The sequence below is a fragment of the Acipenser ruthenus genome, chromosome 27 (assembly GCF_902713425.1).
Source record: "Acipenser ruthenus chromosome 27, fAciRut3.2 maternal haplotype, whole genome shotgun sequence".
NCBI classification, from domain to species: Eukaryota; Metazoa; Chordata; class Actinopteri; order Acipenseriformes; family Acipenseridae; genus Acipenser; species Acipenser ruthenus.
The window spans coordinates 6,426,622-6,449,774 of record NC_081215.1 but is presented as its reverse complement, the minus strand read 5'-3'; the positions used below and the strand labels follow the sequence as shown (position 1 = coordinate 6,449,774).

Genomic DNA, 23,153 nt, shown 5'->3' with positions numbered 1-23,153 from the left:
TACACAACAAAGTGCAGAAGGATCAAATAACCCGCTCAAGCTTCATTTTCATGGGCTATGGATCCATGCACTTTGTTGCATATTTTCTGTATTCAAATGGGGTTTCGTCTTTTATCCTCTATATATACCATTTTATAGTACAAAGTGTGTCATAGACTAGCAATATATACTGTAAACACAAAAATGAGATATTGTAAGTACACTGCGACGATACATAAGGTAGGCGTTTTTATCTAATAAATATTGTGTTTACTGAAAATGTTACATTTTGTTGTTTTAAAAACAAGGCTTTTAAAGATTATTTTATATTTTTTCTCCTAACCCCAAGTTACCGCTGGGCACCAATAAAAATATCACAAACCCGGCGCCTATGAGCCTCTGCCAAACCATTTGCCAGTTCAGACGTCTACATGAATCTATGTACCGCATCTTGTTTAGGAATCATTTGATTGGGAGCACATGCAGGCTATAAGATTTAAAACTATTCATCTAAAAGCACAAGTTAACATGCTGCACAGCTGCTTTCTTGGCGGCTGCCCCTCGGTTTCGAGCAAGCATCAGTAGAAACATCTGTATTTAGTCATGTGGCCTTCGCTTAATAAATACCAGAAGTAATGCTGCCGCTGTATAAGAAGACACCTTTATGTTAGTATTTCCAGATTTCAATCATGCATTGGCAGGAGCCATTGAGCGTGAAAGCCATTATTGGCAGAGGAGAAAGGTTTTATCTCTGATTCCAAACCTGAGGGCCTGTATTCATCTCTTTCATCATGGGGGCGCTTTTACTTTCAAAATATATCAATATCAGTAGGGTTCTCATACAATTAGCAAAAGGAAATATACATTTTTTTTTTATATTATTACATGAATGTGCTCTAGAAATAAGAGGACTGCTCTGCTGTGTACATGACTTTACCTTTGCCTTCCTCTGGTGCCTGTGTCAAGGCTATAGATGTTTTAACATAATCCCTATAGTTTTGATGTTTGTATTCACTCATTGTGGATCTTAAATGAGCTTGGAGGGAACCAAGAACAACTTCAAACAACAAGAACCATAACACATTGCATTCAAATGAATACATGAAGGAAAACTATAGAAACTAAATCAAGTAAAAAAGACCTAGCAGAAACGTTAGTCTACTTGACTTAGTTTCCTTTAGCTTTATATTGAAATTTTGCGTTTTGAATTTATGGATTAAAATGAAGGAATGTAATTAAGAACAAGTAGGCAGTTCAGCTTCCAAGTGTAACAGGAAGAGACTGGGTTCCTTCAGTTAGTAATCATGTATGAAGCTCCCCTTTCCCTCCGTCAAGCTACAGCAGAAGCTGTGAGGAAGTTCCTCCAAAAAAATAAATACAAAAAGCAATACAATTTTAAGCAAGGGTTAAAACCCTCTCTGTTGCTATGGAGACCAGCACAGGCCTACATTTACAACTGACCTGACACAACCATTCTATAGGGAGGGAGAGAGGGAGGGAGGGGGAGTAGCCAGGATAGACCCGCTGCCTTCCAATTGGCAGGCCAGAGTCATGTGATTGCATTTTGGAATGCTAATTCATGATAGCTTTTTTTTTTTTTTCCTCCTCCTCTCCCCCCACTGGTCTATTCCAAAGCTGTCCGATGGAAAAAGACCCAGAAATAGTGTAGGATATCAGGAGAGAAACAAGAAACTGAAGCCAAGGAGGGAGACGAGGCCTGGGCTGAAGGTATGGCAGTATGCTTTGGTGCTGTTTTGCGAGTGAGAGTGAGTGAGTGTGAGAGAGAGAGAGGTAGGATATGTTGTCTGTGCAGCTTTCCTGGTAGTGCTTTAATCCTTGCTTTTATGTGTGTGTGCCTGCTGCAAGGTCTATTGTAATAATGCTTTTAGTGACTGTCTGCCAGAATAAGAAACCATAAAAGCAGCTGCATACCACCTCTGGTTAACCGCAGAAGTGCTGTCCTCTGTCCTTGCTGGAAGATTTCCATAGAAACAATGGAATTGAACAGCCTCCATGTGTAGCACATTTGGAATGGCAGTTTGGTCGGCTGTGCTGCATTTCTTGCATGTAAAATTGTTCTTGAATCTCGCCATTGGGATTGTATTTTGCATGCATTTCTTTGCGTCCAGGGTCAGTTCAGGACTCCTTAGTGTTTTTTTTGACAATTGTCATGGATAGTTAATGTCCACAGAAGCAGATGTATTTTTATTACTGTTCCCATAATACACCCCCATGCTGACATGTAGGTATATGGATTATGTCTTGCCCTGAACTGCACGGTGTTCCACACACAACACACTGGCGTGCTGGTAGATGTCTAGGGTTACCTTGTAAAACTGAACACATGGCATGCCTGACTGATTGCAGACAGAATAGTTCCAGTTTATCTCTAAACCCTGACAGCGCAGTCACCTCACACAGTTATCCAGAGGGCAGATGAAGTAGGTTAGGACAGAACAGCCCAAACAGCACATCAGGATGGACCGGTTATCCTTATAATTTCAGAAGACAACATTTAAATCTGTAAATTCGGGACCAGAACAGTGCTATTTTTTTTAATTCCCTAAACATTTACACAGTTTCATCTCAAAACGGCCCTTCAGCAGTCCAGTGGTTCCCCAGGGGTCGCCTGTGGGCTGCAGTATTGTGTGTGGAGGGAGCTGGGCTTTACTGCCGGTGTTATGTAGTGATGTGGTCTGTGAGTGCTGTCATCACCTGTCTGTTAATAAAACCAGTGACTGACCTCAAGACGTTTCACACTCCTGTCCCTTTTTATTATTTAATAGAAAAATGCATTCTTGTTTTAAATGTATTAATCATATTTTGTCATATCAGAATACATTTTTATATACTTTTTTTTTTTTTTTAAATCCTATTTTAGAAAAAAGAGCCTTTTGTAAAAGTACTGTCAGTTGTTTTCCGCGCACAAGACTGCGAATTACTTCCTTAAATCGTCAGGAATCGGATGTTTTGAATGGCAATGCTTTATCAGTTGGTTTTATACATGCACCGGAACGCATAGAAGTTTGACAGATAACGCAAGATGTTGCCTTGACAGGACATACCGAGTTCTATTTAATAAAAAGATTCTTTGAATGTGTGGATCCGTGGACGGATTTTGGTGGACCTGCAGTTGTCCACATAGCTTGGTACAAGAAGAAGCCCGGAACGAAGGGGGTGGAAGTTCAGGTCTGGATTATTGAGGTGGATTGGCTGAGCTCGACAGGCAAGCTCTGTTTAGTATATCTCTTGCACTGTGCCTCTCTATTAGCCAGGGTTATTATTGGTATGTCTCCTGCACTGTGCCTGTCCATTAGCCAGCATTATTGTTAGCCCTTCATCTCGGTGCCCTGCGTGAGAGGCATTGTTCCCAAGACATCCACTCTCATTAAAGCAGTTTAAATTAAAGCAACCTATCAAACAAGATTGTACATGATTTAAAAGGTCAAGAGGCTGCTGAAACCACAGCTGACGACTCTTAAGCTGAGAGAGACCAGCGATGGTGTGCAAGAGAATCGGTCACAGCTAGCAAACCCTAGGGTTGAGTCCCTGCACAGGGCACTGAGATTCATATGAGCCTGGTGACAGAGACACTAAAAGTGAAAAGAGTGGAAACAGAGTCTATTTTAATAATATGTACAGTTGACCCTATCTCTTTATAGTAGTGTCTTCTGGTAGACTGCCACCAAGCACCATGAGTGTAAAATGATATGATACTCTTAGGGAAAGGGTGAACTGTACAAAAACATGACAATACTTACATCAGAACAAGCCATACCCTCTACTGGGATGTTCTGAAGTTGGCTGTGTTGATGGTCTGAAAGACTTACAATAGTTAAGTGTTGGATGTGAACACTGCCACTAAATTCTACATGAATCTAAGTATGTTTTCCCTGCCTGAGGCGACCTATTGAATAAAAATACAGTTATGGTCTGTTAAAAATCTAGTTTTAGGGCAGTGAAATGAAGATCTACTGTTCTTCAGATCATTAAAATAGACCCGAAACTGTTGTACCAGTTTGGCTTTCCTGGGACAACCATAAAAAGTTACCTGTGACTTTTGCAGGTCATTCACCTTCCATGACAGCATACTAAATACATTAGATTTGAGTTTGGAATCTAGATTTTACACTAATGTTAATCCAACATTTTTAATACGTTTCTCAGTAGCTCTCTACTCACTACTCTTAGTTTGGTGTTCAGTGATTACCTCAATGAAGTCACCTCATTCAAATTCACTGTTACTAGCTTCATGTGCTGTGATTACCTCATTCAAGTCGTGTGAGTCAGTGTGACATTTAATCTTGGGGGGGCTGCTGCAGTTTTTTTTGTTTTTTTTTACTTTAAGTTGATAGGATTTTGCAATCCATAATCTTCAATATAATAATTGCATTACCCAATTACCCTTTACGTTACTGTAGTACAATATTCAGAGTGCTGTCCCCTCTCTGTACATCTCCACCCTCCCAGAGCAGGGACTCTGTTTCCCCCTCTGTGTCACTGACAGACCTGGCTCACAGTGCACTACACCTTAGCTGTTTTCCGGTCAATGGGACCAAGGCCAGTTATTGAAAGGACTCTTATTGGTGTCGACTACATTGCTCGTGATTGTTAGTTGTAGTATTCGAATGTCATTGCTTTGTGATTTTTCACAACTACAATGGAAGTTCATGATGAAATTGATATTTTCCTTGTATAACCCTGGGCTTGTGCTTAAACTCCTATTGCAATATATTTATACAAGTGAAAGGAGTTCATGCTAGAATCTTAACAATTTTAGCAGTAGCGTATATAAACTATCGCTACCCTTTAATAAGTATTGGGACAGATGAATGTGTGCACAATGACTGGAGTTTGGACATCTATTGAATATTGTACTTCGTACATTGTACTAAGACCCTATTGTTCTCTCTATACATGTTGGTTTAGATAATCACACCATCGCACAGTACCTGAAGGTATTAAATCTAGAGTTTCATAGGCAAATGCAATCTGAAATAAGATGCTAGCAGTGTATGATAAGATTGGTGCAAAATCAAAGCCGTTATCGTGTTCACCATGCAGACAGCCAGCTTTGTATAGGTACAGAAAGTCAAAGCTATACTCTGTGTAGAGAAAAGAATCACCCGTACAGTTTGCCCTCCCTGATTCAGCATCTTTGAGAAACCCATTTCTAAAACCGTTAATTAGAGTGATTGACTGCATGCAGAGGTCACGGATTCCCAAAGGTTTTCCAGTTCAATAGGACTATGTATGTGACTGCAGTGTGGAAGGTACTGGGCTTGAGTAGCTCGGTGGTTTGAGAAAATGCTGGGCTTAAGTAGCTCAGTGGTTCGAGAAAGTGCTGGGCTGCAGTGTGGAAGGCAGTGGGTTTGAGTAGCTCAGTGGTTAGAGAAAGTGCTGGGCTGCAGAAGGCAGTGGGTTTTGAGTAGCTCAGTATGTACTAAAAAGCATCAAACTGAAAGGCACACTCTATAATCACGGCTTTTCAGAAGAATAGCAGCAAAAGAAGTTCAAATCAATGTTTTATTTTCTCCAGTGAGGTTTCCTGAAAGATGTGCAAAGAAACAAACAGCTATTTAATTCATAGGCAGGGTTCAACTCCAGGATGCCCCTTCCTTTTCTGTCTCAAGGTGGAGCAGAGAGGGTGAGGGGCTTTTCTAATAGCGCCATTTAGGAATTAGATCAGGCATTTTAATCCTACATTAGTGTCGTATTTGCATAAAGCTCTCTCCACTGGGGCCCTTCCAACCCCCTCTCCGGCTGTGCGCTTGTAAAATGCATGTGCTTAACAAAGCCTCCCTGCTACCAGACTGGAAGACAGGCAATGTGATGAAACCTTTCAGTTAAACTTTACGCTGCAGATTTGTTCAAGTGCAGGGTTAGAAACACGCTAGTCCTGCATCAAGTCCTGGGTTTCAAAACTCATTTATATTATTTAAACGATCAGGAGGCACGAGACCCCTGTTAAATGATTTTGTTCCTCCTCTATAGATGCACAAGCAACTCCAAACAGTAACCAGACAGACTCACAGGCGAGTTGTACTGGTGCTGTGATAAGTCAAATCAGAGTAGATTTATCAGGTTTTCTAGCGCCTGATCATTTCAGTAGTGTACCTAAGCAAAGGGAGTTCTGAAGCACAGGACAGACCTAGTGCGAGTTTATCACATGGTCAAATATTAGATTCATCAGTTTTTCATAAACCCCAAGACTTTTCCAAGAAATCTATGACGGTTGAACCGCTACCTTAAGTCTTAGGTATTGAATGTCAACTGAATGCACAAACTATTTCAGTATCTTCTGAGGGTATGTTTGAACTACAGGCTAACACAGAAACCCAGAATGCTTTTATAAGCTTATTTTGTGTTTATCCTAGCTTTTCCTATGCTGGCTTTACCTCCTCGCATTGGCACCTAAGATGGCTTGAATTACTAATGTCAATGCTACTGGTTAATTGTATTTGTTCTAAAGAGGGGTTGAAAAAGAAAAATGCAACGATGATCTAGCACACTATTAACTTGTCGTGTCAATTGCTTGTCCGTCACATTATTCCTTTGTGATGCAAACTGAATCCCTGACATTCTGTATTATACAAAAGCTGCATCTCCCAAGTCAGTCTCAATTTTGATAACATTCTTTAGCTATTGAAAGTATTTGAATATGGAGGAAGCTGTCCATCCACATGCCACATATTCAGTTTTACATAGAAGTCACAGTTCGCGCTTGTTTTTACAGCCACGGCAGGAGAGGTCAGCGTGCTACGAACACATTTTGTAAAACAAACACACTTCACTGCACTCTCTTAAGGAAAATAAAAGTGGGTTTATCCCACACCTAGATAATGAAAATCATTGGTGTTTCTTCGACATTGGGGCAAACAGATCAGAATCCCTTTGTTCAGCAGTGTAAGCCATTTTAGGCTTTACTGCTTAATTAGTCACACCTGAGCAATTAGACATATCCTGGAGGCCTGGGGTCAGGTGTAGCTAATTAAATTCATGACCATGCCATTTTTAAGACCGCAATTAACTAACTGCTAACTGAATCGTGTGACCATTATACTATTGTTTTTAATATAATAAAACACATTTGATGGGTATGTTAAAAAGCAACGGGAATTAGCTATTCAGCTGTTAAGTTTAAATTGACTTTGCATCGTTTTCTGTTTTGACATCCCAACCTGATGACTTTTTAAAGCACCCAGGTGGCCTCAATGGAGCTCAGAATCAGGTCTAACCCCCAAGTACATCAGGTACACCACAGTGGAACTATTAACCTGTCCCCTGCTACACTCTGGCCCTGGTGGATGTAAAAATAAACACATCTGTTAGACATGATTCTGAGAGCTCTATTGAGGCAAACAAGTTTTATCCCAATTGAATATGTGGTTCTTAGGCAGAAATGAGGTCATGTCACTCATGGGTTTTCTCTAAATCTAAAAAAGGGGGGCAGGAAACTGAAGGGGACATGTAAAACTGTAACGTGGAATATGTACAGTAATTGGTTCTCTAGTATAATATTATATGCCATTGTTGTTTCTTTTTTATATATATATTAAAAGGATAATACAACTCTTAGTGGTAACATTATTAACTGAGACCCAGCTTTAACTTGCTGTTTCAGTGCAGCAGCTGTTGTTCCTACCAAGGCGTTGCTTTGCGCTAGTATCCAAGGTGATGAAAGCAGCTCGAGTCGCATCATCCAGGTGCGTTGCTTTTGCTTCAGCAGGCTTGCCCCAGTTTCTTCTGATCAGATTTCTACTCCTCCAAAGCGCTCTCTTGCACAGCTGTTTGAGATAAATCTCAGTACTTGCGAGCTGTCGACTGATATTGTGCCCTGCAGTCTGAAGACTATATGTTTTCATATCTGACCTAGTTTACCACTGCTGGCAGGGCCAGCATAACCATATAGGCAGAACAGGCGGTCGTCTAGGGCGGCAAATTGAAGGGGGCGGCAAAACCGGTACATAATTATATACTTCATAGTTCTTTAATCGTAAAATGTTCAACATCTTAGATCACTGTCTCTTGTTCTGCAAAACTTATTGCTGATGTTACGGAACCATATCATGAGCAGTGGTGTAGTGCTGAATCTGGAAGTACAGGAACGCTGGGGAGGTGGGGTGATCATGCCGGTGCGGTGTCACGCGAAATCTGGTCCCCCTTGGGAACAGGCTGTGGTACAATGAAAATACGATGTGCTTGAAGTAACCTGCGTATTCTGTATCAATTGTTATTTATAACTCTAAGCTCATGCATGGTGGTAGAATCCATTGATCATAAATATTGTCATTGTAGAGCTGACAGATGTCACATCCGTTTGTAACCAGAGTGATGATTTTATATAGTTGTATAAAGTTTTGTGACAATGTAAAAAAAACAACATAATCTGATAGAGATATATATATATATATATATGGTTGTGGGTTCAGTCCCAGGTGGGGGACACTGCTGCTGTACCCTTGAGCAAGGTACTTTACCTAGATTGCTCCAGTAAAAACCCAATTGTATAAATGAGTAATTGTATGTAAAAATAATGTGTAAAAAAATAACGTAATTGCATGTAAAAATAATGTGATATCTTGAAACAATTGTAAGTCACCCTGGATAAGGTCGTCTGCTAAGAAATGAATAATATACTGTATATTATATAATTTTAAAAATGGAGTGAAAAGGGAGGGTGGCAGAATTTCTTTTAGCCTAGCTGGCCCTGATTGCTGTTTTCTTATTCTTTTTTTTTTTTTTTACCTCAGGCCACTGCTACCATTATACTGATTTGTGAGGGGCTCGTAAAAACATCAGTGTTAACCACACACCGATTCTCTATGTAATTAATTTACTTCACGTGTTTGTTTTTTTTGAGAGCGGTCTACCGCAGGGGGTGTACAATTCCAGTCCCCGAGATCTGGTACCCACCTGGTCTTTGTTCCACCTGTACCCTAAATACCTAATTTGAACCAACTGAACCTCCTTCCAGGTCACTTAACCTATAAAACTTGGGGAACACCAGATCTTGAGTAGACCAGATTTGTCCACTCCTGTCATTGTTTTTTTTTGTGTGTTTTTTTTGGAGTGTTACACAAATTGTTGTCCACAGTCCTAAACGTAATGTTTAAAATCGGTGATATAGCCATTCCAAACCAGGACAGGCCTCATTTAACAGCAAGCAGACACTCTTTTCTATGGAGGTCAGCCATTCTCTTATTAGTCAATAACGGAATGGCAAATAAAGGTGTTATAAAACCACTGCTCCTGAATAAAAGTTTCTCACGGTCGCTCGAGCCCTGCTCTCAAAATATATATAAACTTGAAGTAGAAAAGTGACAATGGCATTGCTGTGGCTTGTTACTCTGCAATAACGGAACTCTCCTCATTCAAATGATTCCCTCAACCTCCTGTCTCAGGCTTTATTGACTTGGGAGTTCCGTTATTACCTTGTAACATGCCATAGCAATGTCATTATTCCTTAATTAAACACAGAGGTTCAACGAAACAATTACTTGTTCACTGTTCCCAAGTATTAATACCTCGTGGTTTCGGATACTCAATCATTTTGGCTCTGGATGTACTGATGCTGTTTAATAAAACACTTAATGGCAATACAAATTGTTTGTACCATGAGTCCATCATTCTGTACAAATACATTTAAAAAGCAAAGGTCTTTATTTGGTAAGACCTTATTCTGATTTATCCAGCTTCTAAGCAATTCTAGGCATAGTATGTATAAGCTTTCAGTACAACAGTAGTGAATATTCATATGCAGAATTATTCAGAAATAGGTTACGTTACACTTAACTCGCATATTTAAAAATAGAAGCATGAGCGAGATGAGGCCTGTAACTGTACAGGTGTATCTTGTTTTGCTATATTTTTGCAAATATGTTTAGAATTTATTTTATAATCCATAAATGTTATTGATTATATCACCATAATAAAGGCTAAGGATGTCAAATCTGGCAGAATTCTGTGCTTTTAAATATGTGAGCTAAGTGTAACATACCCCAGAAATAGTGAGTCAAGATATTAGCAGCAGCAGTACGTCAACATGTTTAAACACTCTCTTCATCCGACCAGGCATTTGACAGTTAGAGACACAACAGGTCTTTAGGCTAAACTGGGAATTCCAGACGGACACAGAAATCCGGAGTTGGATTCTGCAAACTACTATAGAGCATCCTGGTGCATTATCCATGTCCATGCAATAGCAATGACGTTGAGGAAGCAGGTCACTGCACATTGATCCATCAGCAGCATTGTGCATTACAAAGCACTTAGAGGAAAGCATGACAAAGAAAGCCCTAACAAATCTATTGAGTTTCTATTTCTATTGCTCTGTTGAGCACCTCATTTGTGGGGTCTGTAGCCTAGCTAGCACTTAGTTACCTGTCCTGTTCTACCCGAAAGGGAATTTCAGCCCTTTTCATACCGACTATCCCTGATACAATGTGTTAATGTGGACCGAGTACAACAAAGCATGGTGGTGTGCCTGAGTGACATCCTTGCAAGCTGCCTCAAGGCTGTATGGCTGCAGCATTTAAAAGCAGCAGACTGTTTCTAATGCTAGATACTGTGGGCATGCAGTGAGCACAGAGTTCAGCTTCAGAACCGCTCTGACTGGTTACGCTTTACAGAGGACGGGTTCATTTGAATGAAAGTTCACTGTGGTAAGCAAGGCCAGCATGCAAACAGCCTCTTGTTTGAAAGCATTTATTTAATGCTGCGTTGCCTCTATAGCGGGTCATGTGGTTTGCTGGCATTATTGAGTATTATTGGGCTGCAGAATGGCAACATCTGTATATGCAGGAATATCAGCATGAGTTTGAGTCTCAATAGAGCAGAGCCCATGTACAGAAATGATTAAATACTGCTGTATTGTTATTATAAAAGTTCAGAAGAAGCAGCTAGGTTTGTTTTGTATTCATGACCAACCTTTCTGGCTGCCCATAGTTCATTGTTATTTCCATTGAAAAGAGGGAAAAGGTTGATGAAGAGAATGCTGTTAAATGGCTGAGATACGTGGTTGATTGTGATGTCCCAGATATGCTTTTAAAAAGCAGGTGAAATCAACCATATCAATATTGAGAATAAAGCACGTTTAAAACTCAACATGGTACAGTGAGAAACATGCTCTAAATATTGATATATTTATGTTTGCTTTTTAATTAAATTCGTGCGGCAACCTAAATGTTGATTTATCGCAGTGTCAAGACACATTTCTTGTTGTGTCCTACAGGTGAGTGTGAGAAGGAGTGAAGGAGAGCCGGGAGCAGGGAAAGAGATTGGAAAGTGTGGTGGATTTTAGTGTTGGCATTCAAAGGTAAGTAGCATATTTCTTCTTGCTATCAATATAGTTCTGTAGCTCTGTCTACCATTTTCTATATAGGCTTTCACTTTTTATACAACAGACGTATATAAAATTATAGATTTCCTTGAGATTCTTGGGGAGTAGAAAGAATTTAAGTAACTACACATGCAAACTGAGAACTGTCCTTACAGATTTTGGTGGGGGGGTGGGGGTGTTGGTGGGGGGGGGGGGGGTGGTTAAAAATGTGTACTCCACATTTGTAGGGGGTACACAAGCAATCTTTTCTAAAACATTAGTAAGCATTGCAAATAAGGAGAAGCAATTGAGAATCATGCAGAACACACATAACAGGATTTTAAAAAGATAATACGTGAATTAGGAAATGTAGATGATATTAACAAAACAAGTTTATTTAATACAATCTGTTTTTAATATGGGATGCTACACTTTTAGTAGCATTACCTCTTATATGCATTAGAGTTCAATATTTAGATGCAGGTAAATGCAGGCTCCTGGACTGGGATTGCCATGTAGAATTGGTATGCAGGGAACGCTGCCCTATTCCCCGGTTTCCTCTTGGCATTGTAGAAAGCACTTGATTTTTGTCGTAATAGCCCCTGCGCTGTCTGTGTGGACTATCCCTTATTCCCCCAGCTGAGTTCAGTCGCACCGCCTTTTGATCTGTGGTAATTAACAGTGACTGTCTGTCTGATGCCATCATAAAGGATCTCATCAGTTTGGTGTAGGGTGGTAGAAGGGGGAGGAACATCTAATCAAGGTCTGTGTTCAGGAGGCATTCTCTCTCCCCTCCCCACCATGTACAGAAGCGCCTGCCATTACAGTGTTAATAGGGTGTAGGGTCACGACTGGCAGCCAGCATGACACTGATGTGTGTTTAAATTGTTCATGGAAACAAGACCATTCCTCTAATTTCTTCAGCAGCAAAGTGTGTTCTTTGGAAAGGCCCACATCACATTCTTGGATTCAGAAGCACCTGCCAATGAAGCAACTGCTTTAGCTCTCTGTCAATGTCAGTCTTCCTGTTGGGATTGAAACTGGCTTGCAACAGGGAAGTGCAGCTTTTATATAGCGTGTTATTGAATGCCAAAGCAAGCCAATTTGACATGAAGCAGCTTGCTAAATATTGCAAATGTCTTGTTAAGGAGCTATCCTACAATTCATTTTGAACATCTGAAATACTTTGCAACCTCCATTGAAGTTCATTGAAGTGAATGCAAAATTGGCATTTGATTGACTAGTCTCCCAGTTTACTGTGTAACAAATTAGTGAAGGACCCTTTTAAAGTACAGTATCTAATCAATATGGCTGTTAATTATTACATCTTAAAAAACAAGGTAATTTGAATAATAAATTGGTAAATTGATTAACAAATCCATGCTTGATGTTACAATCCCACACTTTCCATATGATTAAGATGAAAACGATTAGTTTTCCAGCAAAACCAGTCATGCAAGAGTTAAGCAAAAGTAAGTGAGAATTAATCATCTTTTTTTTTTATATAACAACAAGGTGTGTCTACAGGCTGTGGCCCTGGAATTCCGTGCACCCCAGGCATGCCTTTATACCCAGCACAATGATCACCTTGTTACTGTAGTTGAGGAATCCTGTGAATCTGAGGAATCCGTACAGTGTGGGGTTTAGATGTAGGATTCAGAGACTAGGGTGGTATCGTACCTTTTGTCTTGTATAACTTTAGTGCACAATCACATCAATGCCAGGGGGACCCAGCCAGTTCCATATTCCCATTGCAGTACTACATTACCTCTAGGATAATTCCATTGTCTTTTACATCAAAGCCACTGTATATAAGAACATTTGTCCAATTAGTGCTCGTCTGGTTACAAGCAGCTCATTGATTTTGCAACTTTATCAAGTCTGGTCGTAAAAGATCCCAGCATCAACAGCGTGGCTTGGTAACCCACAGTAGTGTCACATCACTGCCAATGGCCTCTGTGAGAGATAGCTAATCCCACTGTGCCAACAGGCCGTAAACAATATCCTCACCGCAGAGCCACTTCATTACCAGTTGCTTCTGAATTAAACTGCACAAAAGGGGTTTGTTTCCTTTATAACCAACACTAATAAAAGTAAAGTAGAAATCCCCTAGGAGATAAATGTATCTTTTTTTTCTGAGAGTGCATGTGTGTTTGTTTTGTAATGCAAGCTGGTGAGCAGTCCCCTGGGTGCTGGCTGGCTGCACAGAGCTGGGGCACAGAGACTCCCGTTCACCACACCACCTCCCATTCTGGCTGAGATTCAGTAAATAGAAAATAAAGAACTCGCACACACTTGTTTGGAAGGATGCCAGAGGCTCATAAACTCCCAGCGAGAGTCTCTTTGTACCAGAGTGTTGATCTGATTTAGGTCTGACTCAATCATTAGCCCGGGATGTTAAGTCTCCTGGCCAGCACTAAATATCAGTGCATTAGTATCTTCATTGGCAAACTCTGTGCGGAAGGTCACTGGTTGAAGTTTTGTTTAAGGCGAGTGGGGTTACACTCCATCTACCAACAGTGCAGCACAGTGAGTGGGGAACCTATGGGGATGAAGGCCACAGCCTCAAGAGCTGAAGCAAAAACAATATCCCTTTTGAAATCCCTCAAATATAACCACGCAAAGGACTAATTAAAATGGCCTTAGACACCTGATCTAAAAGTGATATTGAGCTACAAACACACTGCCTCCCAGTTCCTCAGCAATTACCAATAGGCCACACTGCCTCCCAGTACCTCCTCAATAACTATTAGGCTATACTGCATCACATTCCTCCAGCTCTTGCCTCTCTAGACCATATTGCCTCCAAGTCCCTCAACTCTAACAACTGGGCCACACCACTTCCTATTCCCTTAGCTATAACTATTGGTCAACAATGTCTCCTAAAAACAAGAACATAAGAATGTGTTTTTATTCTTTCAAACATAATCCAGCTCATTAAAGAAGCAATTATCCCACCATTCCAGGTTTTAGAAACCACTGTAGGAGGATAATTTACTCTGATGGCTATTGAAAGGTAGGGAAATGAAAAGTGATGGCTCTTCATTTCCCATCAGAAGTGTAATCAGGAACTGGGTGGACAATGGGTCAAAGGTCCCCAGAGTCCTAATCAGGAAGAGAGACACACACAGCCGCTCCAGACACCGAGGGGCAGGCTGAAATATACAGAGAATTTCTTTAGGAATCTCCCAAGCACACATCTGAATTTTCTGGAAATTGTCCTATTTTTGATAAGATTTAAAAAAAAAAGAAATTAGTTTCTTATAAAATCAGTCAACACACATACCGAGCGTTTTCATAATCCCATAATAATCACACAGTAACCTGATGGTTTAAAAATATTTGTATACAATGTTTATACATTACAAAAGAACCCCAAAGTTAGGAACCCCACATTTACAAAGATTTACAGAAACAGGACTCTTGTTATTCCTCAGTTCGAAGGTTCAGACTGTATATAAATACAGTACACATGCATTAAATCATTGAAAATAATAAATGGTATGAGTGCCCTCCATTTGAAATGTTTGTTTGTAGCATTCTGCTGTAGATAAAGAATAAGGTTAGAACCACAGGAAAAATGATCAGTCACAGTCCCTGAAAACTTCAACAGTATTGCATCTACCCATTCTACTGCATCCAGACCATGAACCAGCTCCACATATCACACTACATTAACAAGCAAGCTTCTCTGCTTCCTATCAACATCCTAGCTGCTATATTTATGTGGTCTGAAGGTTACAAAATATGTCTCCGGCCAGAGTGAATCAATCAATTATAGCTAAAATGTAGCCCCACATGCTGCCATATGCAATTACAATGGAGATGTCCCCTGATAGAAAAGCCTGATAAGGTTTTTAAAAGATGCAGTGCACTCCCTTTTATAAGGTGGCCCTTCATACTGCAGAATCAGTTATAAGGCAACATACCCAACCCCCCTCTCCCCTCTCCCCTCTCCCCTCTCCCCTCTCCCCTCTCCCGTCTTCCCCCTCTCCTCTCAGTTATTAACTGTGTGAGCTGCTGGTAGAAGCAGGGAACACCTGGACTAGACTATCCTGGAGAAATCATTCATAACTTTATTATCAGGTGTAACATGATCTCTTCAGCTCACCTGATACGCTGTTGACATGGAGATACAGTGCTGGAATACTATGAGCACTGTTTTGAAGCAAGTAAAATTTTCAACAGTTTGACTGGTTGTAGTTTGTATTCCTCTCAAAAGCCTACATTTGCTACAGGGACAACTATGTCATACAATAATGTCTCCTTTCAAATAGCAGTAGCAACCACTAGCTATTCACTTTATCAACTTCCTTCAAGTCAACAAGGCCATGCAACAGATTTCACAACTTGATAGGTTTTTATCCCCTCTATTTTATCTGTAACACCAGCTACTCCCCCTCCTACCAATCACTAGGCCCTCTGCTTCCTAGTCCTAGCTCTAACCATTAGGCCACACTGCCTCCCAGTCCCTTGGCTCCAACCACTAAGGCACATAAATAGGCCACACTGCCATTGTATGTGCTGTCCTTCAGGGCACCCACCTTGTCTTCCCACGTCATTGTCAAAAAACCCTGGAAGCAGTAACTAGGGATTCTTTGTTGGTACACAATATAATAAATATTGGCATTGCCCGCTTAGTTCTGAATGTGAAGTCAGTGTCAACATGCTTCTACAATGGACTTCAACCTAAGTTTGTGCAGTCATTGGGTGAACAATAGTGGGAGGCAGGAGACCGAGACAACACAGTATCCTGTACAGTTTGTTTTGGTGCTATATTGATTCAAGTCTCCTCACACCCCAGTGCCTGTAACCTGTAACCTGAGACACTTCAGTGGCATTCCTGTTTTCTTGGTCTGAAGCTCAGGGTAGAATCCAGGTCGGTTTACTATATTGATGTACTGACATGTTAATGTTTTCTTTTTTCTTTTGTAATACAGACAAAATGTATCTTTTGGCAGTCAGTTTGCCTGCCTCCAGGTTTTGTGGTAGCAATAGAGCATTCACAGCATTGCACAGAGTACTGGTGCAGTATCACAATTTGCTTCCTCGTGAATTTGTTACTCGAAGAGAAAAAAGGTACACTTGTGACATACAGCTACATTCACTACACTGTTACAATACTTACGGCAAAATGATATGATTGGGACAATAGCGTTGTTAAATACATATTGTTAATGGATGGAGTTCCAGCCTCACAATCACTGTGCGCTCAGTGCATTAGAAAAAGTATTTTTGAAGTGTAGCCAAATGTTTTCAATATAAAAGTAAGCAACCCAATACAATTCTATATTTTCCTTCATTCTAAATAGTCACTTACGATAAATGTATGCTATAAAAACATCCAGCTAATTGTAATATTGAAATACAAGTCCAAATATGATCTGATCTAGTATTGATTGAGCAGTACAAGAAGATGCATTGTGTTGTCCTTCTCTAAACATTAGCTTTTATTGAATGCATTGTAAGCTAACAATTTGCATTTCTTTAATCTTCTTCAGATGATTTCATTGAGTGTAGAAAAAACGTATGGGGGGGATATTTCTTGACATTTTCAGGTGTTTAACCTGGATTAATTTTACATGCATACATGCAGAAACCAGGCATTATCGTGTAACACAAAAATCAAAACCCTTAATTTTATAAAATGAGTGTGCATGCGTTGTAGAAACCCACCCTCCAACCAAAAATCAAGACCTCCCGTCTCAAGCAGGGTAGCCGAGGTAAGTAACTCCAAATCAAGAAGCAATTACAAGCATTAGACAGACTAACAAGGTGTCTGAAACCTTATCAGTCTGGTGTGAGGCTGGATCAGCATGAACATTCCTCTTCTTGATGAGAAAGAAATGAAATCCAGGCACACTAAACCAGCTCTGCTCTTATCAGCGCGGACCCTGCAAGACTAAACCCACCCCCCTCTCTCATCCCCATGCTGATCTGCATCCCTTTGGCATGTCAGTAGGCTACTGTGCATATCCCTCGCTCATTACACAAAGCGTGTGCCTCTCCTTTACTCTGGCCTCGGAGGAGAGGGAGCAGCAGGGTGCTGGCTCTTTCAAACGTGTTTTTCTTGATGCTCCTGTTTATATTTTAAATGATGCATACTGTACAGATAAATGCCATGGAATGACCAATAAATACCTTCAAACATGTTTGTAACTATATTCTATTGGAAAGTAAGACACTGCTTTCCTTGCAAGGCAAAATTATTAAAATTCTTGTTGCACTTGTATCAGCAAGTTCCACATACCTAGCTAAAATCTAAACTACTGTTTTCAACTGTAAATTGATATTTGTAATGGGTGTACTTCCCTTTCAATGTTTCAAGTGTTGAAATAATTGTTGCTATTGGCAGGAATGCTCTGTATTTAAATGAATTACAGTGTGCATGTAAATAATATTCTCTGCGCCTAGTAGACCAGACTTTTCATGTGAATGCACCTTCCTTCCGCACGCTGCTCTAATTCTGTCTTTCCTAAACTAACTGATCCGATTTTTTTCAAAAAAACAATCCCCATGCGAGCGTAATGATGTGAATCAAACCGCTGCTAGACAGACTCATCTATTATAATTATTTTTGTTTTTAATTCCACGTTTTCTCTAGCCCCTGAAAGGTATAGCTAATTTATATGCTAATGAATGGATAACAATCAATGTATTTCATACTTGGCTGCCCCCAATCAATACAATATTACCCCACCGCACTAATGAAATACATTGAGTGCATTGAGGCTGCTGAGACTGAGTCGAGGTAGTCATCTGGAGTTTAATAATAGAAACTCAGTCACTTGAGGAGTGCCTTTGTGCTGCTGTTACAGTAGCGTGCTTTTAATGGCTCATCTACAGGGAGCGGACAATACATTATTGTCCTGCCATATGCAGCACACACTTTGGTGTACATGGGTCTCTCTCTCGTAGAATCTGAAAATCGAATCTGTGCTGTATTTTATTCATTTATAAAAAAAATGTCTCTGTTGCATTTCACATTGAAACAAACTAACCAAACTCTCTTAGGGTTAGGACAAGCCCTTGTATTTTAGAGAGCATTTAACAGCACCTGGAATCCACCTAGATTTTATGAACCACCTAGTTTTAAAGGTAATCCTGGGGTAAAATGCTCCAAGTCCTGTAAAATGCAGCAGTTGCGTTGATCAGATCAAACCGCATTCAGTTTGAAATCGAAGTGTGCCTGGGTCCTTACAGCACGTGTTACCCAGTGCTAAGGAACGACAAACCCGTTAAACAGAACTAGCAAGAAACAAGCGAGGTGTATTTCAGTGCTCTTAACCTACCGAGCTACTTATTTAAATTTTTGGCTTTTCTGCAAGTGCCAGCCGGGACAAATTGTTCGAATATTCTAACAAGCACTGCTTGAAAGGTATACAGTGGCAAAAATTAACAGATGTTTTTTAAAATGACGATCAAAAAGCTATCAATTTATAAATGACGTCTGGAATAAATAACACACATTTCTCTTACTGGTAATTTGAGTTACCAGGTTTATTTTACTGTAAGAGTACAAATTCAGTTCTCCTGCTTATTTAAAATAAGCAGTATTTGTTTTAAATGTTGAAAGAACATTCAAATGTGAAAAACAACTGAGTAAGTGTTTTGTAAATTCATTTCAGGATCATAATGGGAAAGAAGTGTATTTTTTTTTGTCAGCATTTGTTCCCAAGATATTTTTTGGCCAATTCTGATGGTGAAGCAGGTTCTTTTCCCCTCAAATCAGAAAGCAGGGGGAGAGCTCAGGTTTTATGACTCTCATTTCCTTTACAATCTACCCTAAATCTGTCAGTTTTTTTGTCTAAAAGGGATATCTTTTGTTTACCAAATCCTAAAGGGTAAAAGATGTAAGTATTATGTCTGTGTGGGCAGTGGAATTGGCAAGGAGATCATCATGAGCCACATGTGCTTTACTGAAGGGACTCCATGTGCACAAACTCCACTACAGAGATGAAAATAAAAGTTCCACTAGATTCAATGAAAACAAGAACATCTTCATATTGGCATGTCTTTAAAGAGCAGCTTTATTTCAGTATCAGTATGGACTTGCAGAGTAATCCAACCAGATTCACTTTGTATCGTTTTCTGTTTCAGTCATCACTCCTTGTTGATTTTTAAGTTTACAGCACACATGGGGCTTCACTAGAGCTTTCAGAATCATGTCTAACCTTAAAGTATGTCTGGTACACCAGTGGAATCATTAACATGTTGTCCTGCAACACTCTGACCCAAGTGGTATTTCTTGCTGATGTGTTTCGTATCCATAGGGGGACAGGTTAATGGTTACACTCTAGTGGAGCTCAGACGTGATTCTGAGAGCTCTATTGAGGGAGCGGTACATTTCTGAACAAGAAGTCACCAGGATATGATGAGTGAAACTGAAAATGATACGTTAATCTAAAGCCTGTTTGTTGAATTAGGTTTGGAGTTGGTTCACAGAATAAGAACAACATGATAATATTAATAACAGAGTAACGCATCACACTGAAGACACAGTGGTTCTGATCTAGTATATGGTACAGTGGTATTGCAATGGTTCCAACTATTGCAATTCCACTGGTAAAGAAAAAACTTTACCACTGTACCCTTCCACCAACCACAGCCTCATTCCATGGCAGCTGCCCTTGTTCTGCCATTGTCCCTTAGTGCAGAACCCATTGCTTTGCCGTTGTACTGCAGTGCCCCATTTCATTGCCGTTGAAGATAATCTGGTCAGGAAACATGATGCTTTTACCCACATTTACAACACATTGGAGAAAGGGCTTGTTATTGGGTTTATTGCCAGATGTCCACACACCCTTGGAGACAACTCTGTGTGCGTGTACATTAGCCACTGCTCATAAATTTCCATTGTGTTCACAGTGCAATTTAGCTCTAAAGTGGAATACTGTGTCTGTGTCATACATTCTTCCACATCTGTGCACTCTTCTTTATCAGAAGGCAGGCATTTAACAGTTCAGCGATTTTCTTTTTTTACCTTTTATAACAACCACCCTAAATAAAAAACACATTACACCTTTAAGAAACGAACAAACACACAGCCCATCAAAGCCACCCCGTTCACATTTCCTAATTTCATATCCTCTCATTTGAAGCACGGCTGGTGCCCAATCTGCATGAAATACAGCCAGGGGGAATTGAAACCCCCCCATTGGCTGTCGCTAGGAGACCGAATACTCACCAGGAAATAAGGCTGTTTGCTAAAGCAGTGGTGGGATGGCAATTCTGTATTGTAGGCTGGATGGAGTTAGATACACCAAAGACAGCAAAGGAGTAATTTTGCATTGGGGGGGGGGGGGGGGGGGATACAGCTGCCACAAACACAGTGAAAACAGATGTTAGGGGTGCCGAGGAAGGTAGGCTGAAATTATTTCTGAATTTCTAGAAGTGTCCACGTGTCAAAATATCATAGTATACCATTTTCCCTTTTTGCAGCATTCGTGGTCTCTTGTCAGAAACCTATTACAGGCCACGAGAAACTTCAAATACTACTTTTTTTTCTCAGTGGGACATAAAAAGTATAGAGATATAAAGTAAGTAAGCAGTCAGTTTAGCAGGTGCCAATGTCCTGATCCTCTGGGGCTCGACATTAGAAACCATTGGTCTGCAATTTATCCTACAACCAGACCTGTGGTCAATTATAAGTATAATTACAATTGCAGCAGAACTGTTTGCTGAAATTGCAATTACAATCCTATTTTGTTCAATTACAATTATTTACAATTATGCAGCAGTAATTCCAATTATAATTGCAAGTACACTAAAATAGCTCTACACATTAAACTGAAGTTTGTCATTACCAACTTATGATTGTAAGTACACTCCATTCATTGACTGGTTCTTAACTGAAGTTGCAAATTATATCATTTTAAATGAACCTGTCGTTTTCTTTTATTGTTTCAAAATGCAGATTTGAATAATTTAGGTCAGAATAATCATTGTCCAAAATTCTCTCTCGAGGAAGAGGGATACCTCGAACCCCCCCCCCCCCGCACGTCTGGGCAAAACACTCTGCAACAGCATTCCAGCTGATGAAGCTTGTGTCGTATCCTGTTTACAAAGAACAGATTTAGGATGCAGTGAGAGGAAATAAAATGCAGAAGGGGAAAACAACCCAACCCTATCCACAGCACAAGAAGCTACAGGAGCCCAGATGAAAGGAATTAAAACATCCTTCTCACAGAGCTTGCTTACTAATAAATCAAAACTTCCTGCAGCATCGCCATAGCAACGCAAGTCAGGAAAAGTGCAAACTCTATAGATGTGGTAAATGCACTATCAACATTAGCTCAACACTGAGGATTCTGTTTCAGGGCTGAATTACATTGAAAGGCCTTGGTTAAGGTGACCTCCCTAGGCCCAGTTTTATACGGTTTGAGGCCTCAGAGCGATTAGCACCATGCTGTTTGCTGCCCTTCAATTCATTTAGGCTCTTTTTACACTGGAGATTTTGTAACGGATCATGTTTCAATAAATATTTGGACTGTTTGCTCTTTGTCATGTTGGCCATTTCCAACAGATGAATTAAGCTTTCATCTCTTCCCAGTCTTCAAACACACAAATGATTTACTGCCAGACAAAAACACCAAATCCACAAATGGAAATATCAACAACTCGTCTCAGTTGCGTTCTTCAAAAACAATGTTTATTTTTGTATGTTTTTGTATGTTTTAAATTCCTCACACGCTTTTTAAATTATTTCCACAACACAAACAAACTTATTTTCACAATGAAAATATTCATGAAAACAACCACAAGCCAGCCAAGAAAAAGGAAAACACTAAATCATTGTTATTACTTATCACTCCGAAGGCTTCCAATCCGAGTGTGACTCTGGGTGAAGCAATCTCCTCCTGTGTTTTAGTCCATAGTCCGGGAGAATCAATATTTCTGATCCAATTGATAAGCTTGATTAGCTTTTTAAATTATCACAGTTACACGTAGCTTTGTTACAGCCACACTCCCTACTCTCACCCACGTGAGTGTGTTTTTTAACACTTGTGCAAGGGTGACAAAAATGACAAGCGTCTACATGTTTGTGATAATGGCACGGCTTCTATCCTGTGGCAAAGCAAACAAACAAAGATTCATATCTGTGGAAGACCAAAGCAGCATTTTAGAATGCTTTCGTAATAAAATAAAAACAAAATGTGCAACCATGGGCAGGCTGACAGACGTTACATGTACAGATATACAGTAGTATGAACGATGCCTTTCATATATTATACCAAAATATGCCTATATATGTACATGATTGTGACAGTGTCATCTGCACAGTGAATAATTCATACACCGTGCCATGACAGTGGTAATATTATGCAGCCCTTTTGTAATTACTGCATGCATATGGTCTTCATACACCTTGCTGACTACTGAGTGATAGAATATACCATTCTAATCCACCCTCACAAAATGTAAATGTCAACCAGTGCAGCATAGCTTTGTGTAAAACAGACTGTTACAGAAAAGATTTAAAAACCGCACAAGACAATGGATTTGGTATGTACACATTGGTTCCAGTACTGTAGTACACAGTGATACAGTTCCACGGCACTGCAGTGGATTATCGGTGTGTAATGCTTCACCACTGATATGTAAAAATATGACAATCATTCTAATACCATTCTACCAATACCAGTGGACAGTACCTGCCCTACTGTTGCCTCTTAGTACAGACCCATTGTGTTGATACAGTAGTGCTACTGCACTGACAAAGAATTTGGTAATGGTAATTGTCTGGCCAATGCTTAGTAAAGCCATGGTCTTACTGCAGCACGTTGTTCGACTGCACCTAAAAGTGCCACTGTCATAAGGTTATCATAGCCCATGGAATACAGTCTAAAGTGTG

General features: G+C 40.1%; 1 protein-coding gene across 8 annotated transcripts in view; it reads left to right on the top strand.

Annotated features, from left to right (window-relative positions):
* The first annotated feature begins 1,575 nt into the window (after nucleotides 1–1,575).
* The window catches only part of LOC117432417 (polyhomeotic-like protein 2), a 66,695-nt gene continuing 45,117 nt past the window's right edge, over nucleotides 1,576–23,153 (top strand). For 5 of the 8 annotated variants that reach the window (XM_059002683.1, XM_059002677.1, XM_059002676.1 and 2 more), the window contains exons 1-2: nucleotides 1,576–1,707; nucleotides 11,213–11,296. The gene's annotated coding sequence lies outside the window, so the exon portion shown is untranslated. The remainder of the gene's footprint in view (nucleotides 1,708–11,212; nucleotides 11,297–23,153) is intronic. The other 3 variants (XM_059002682.1, XM_059002679.1, XM_059002678.1) reach the window with 1 other exon arrangement.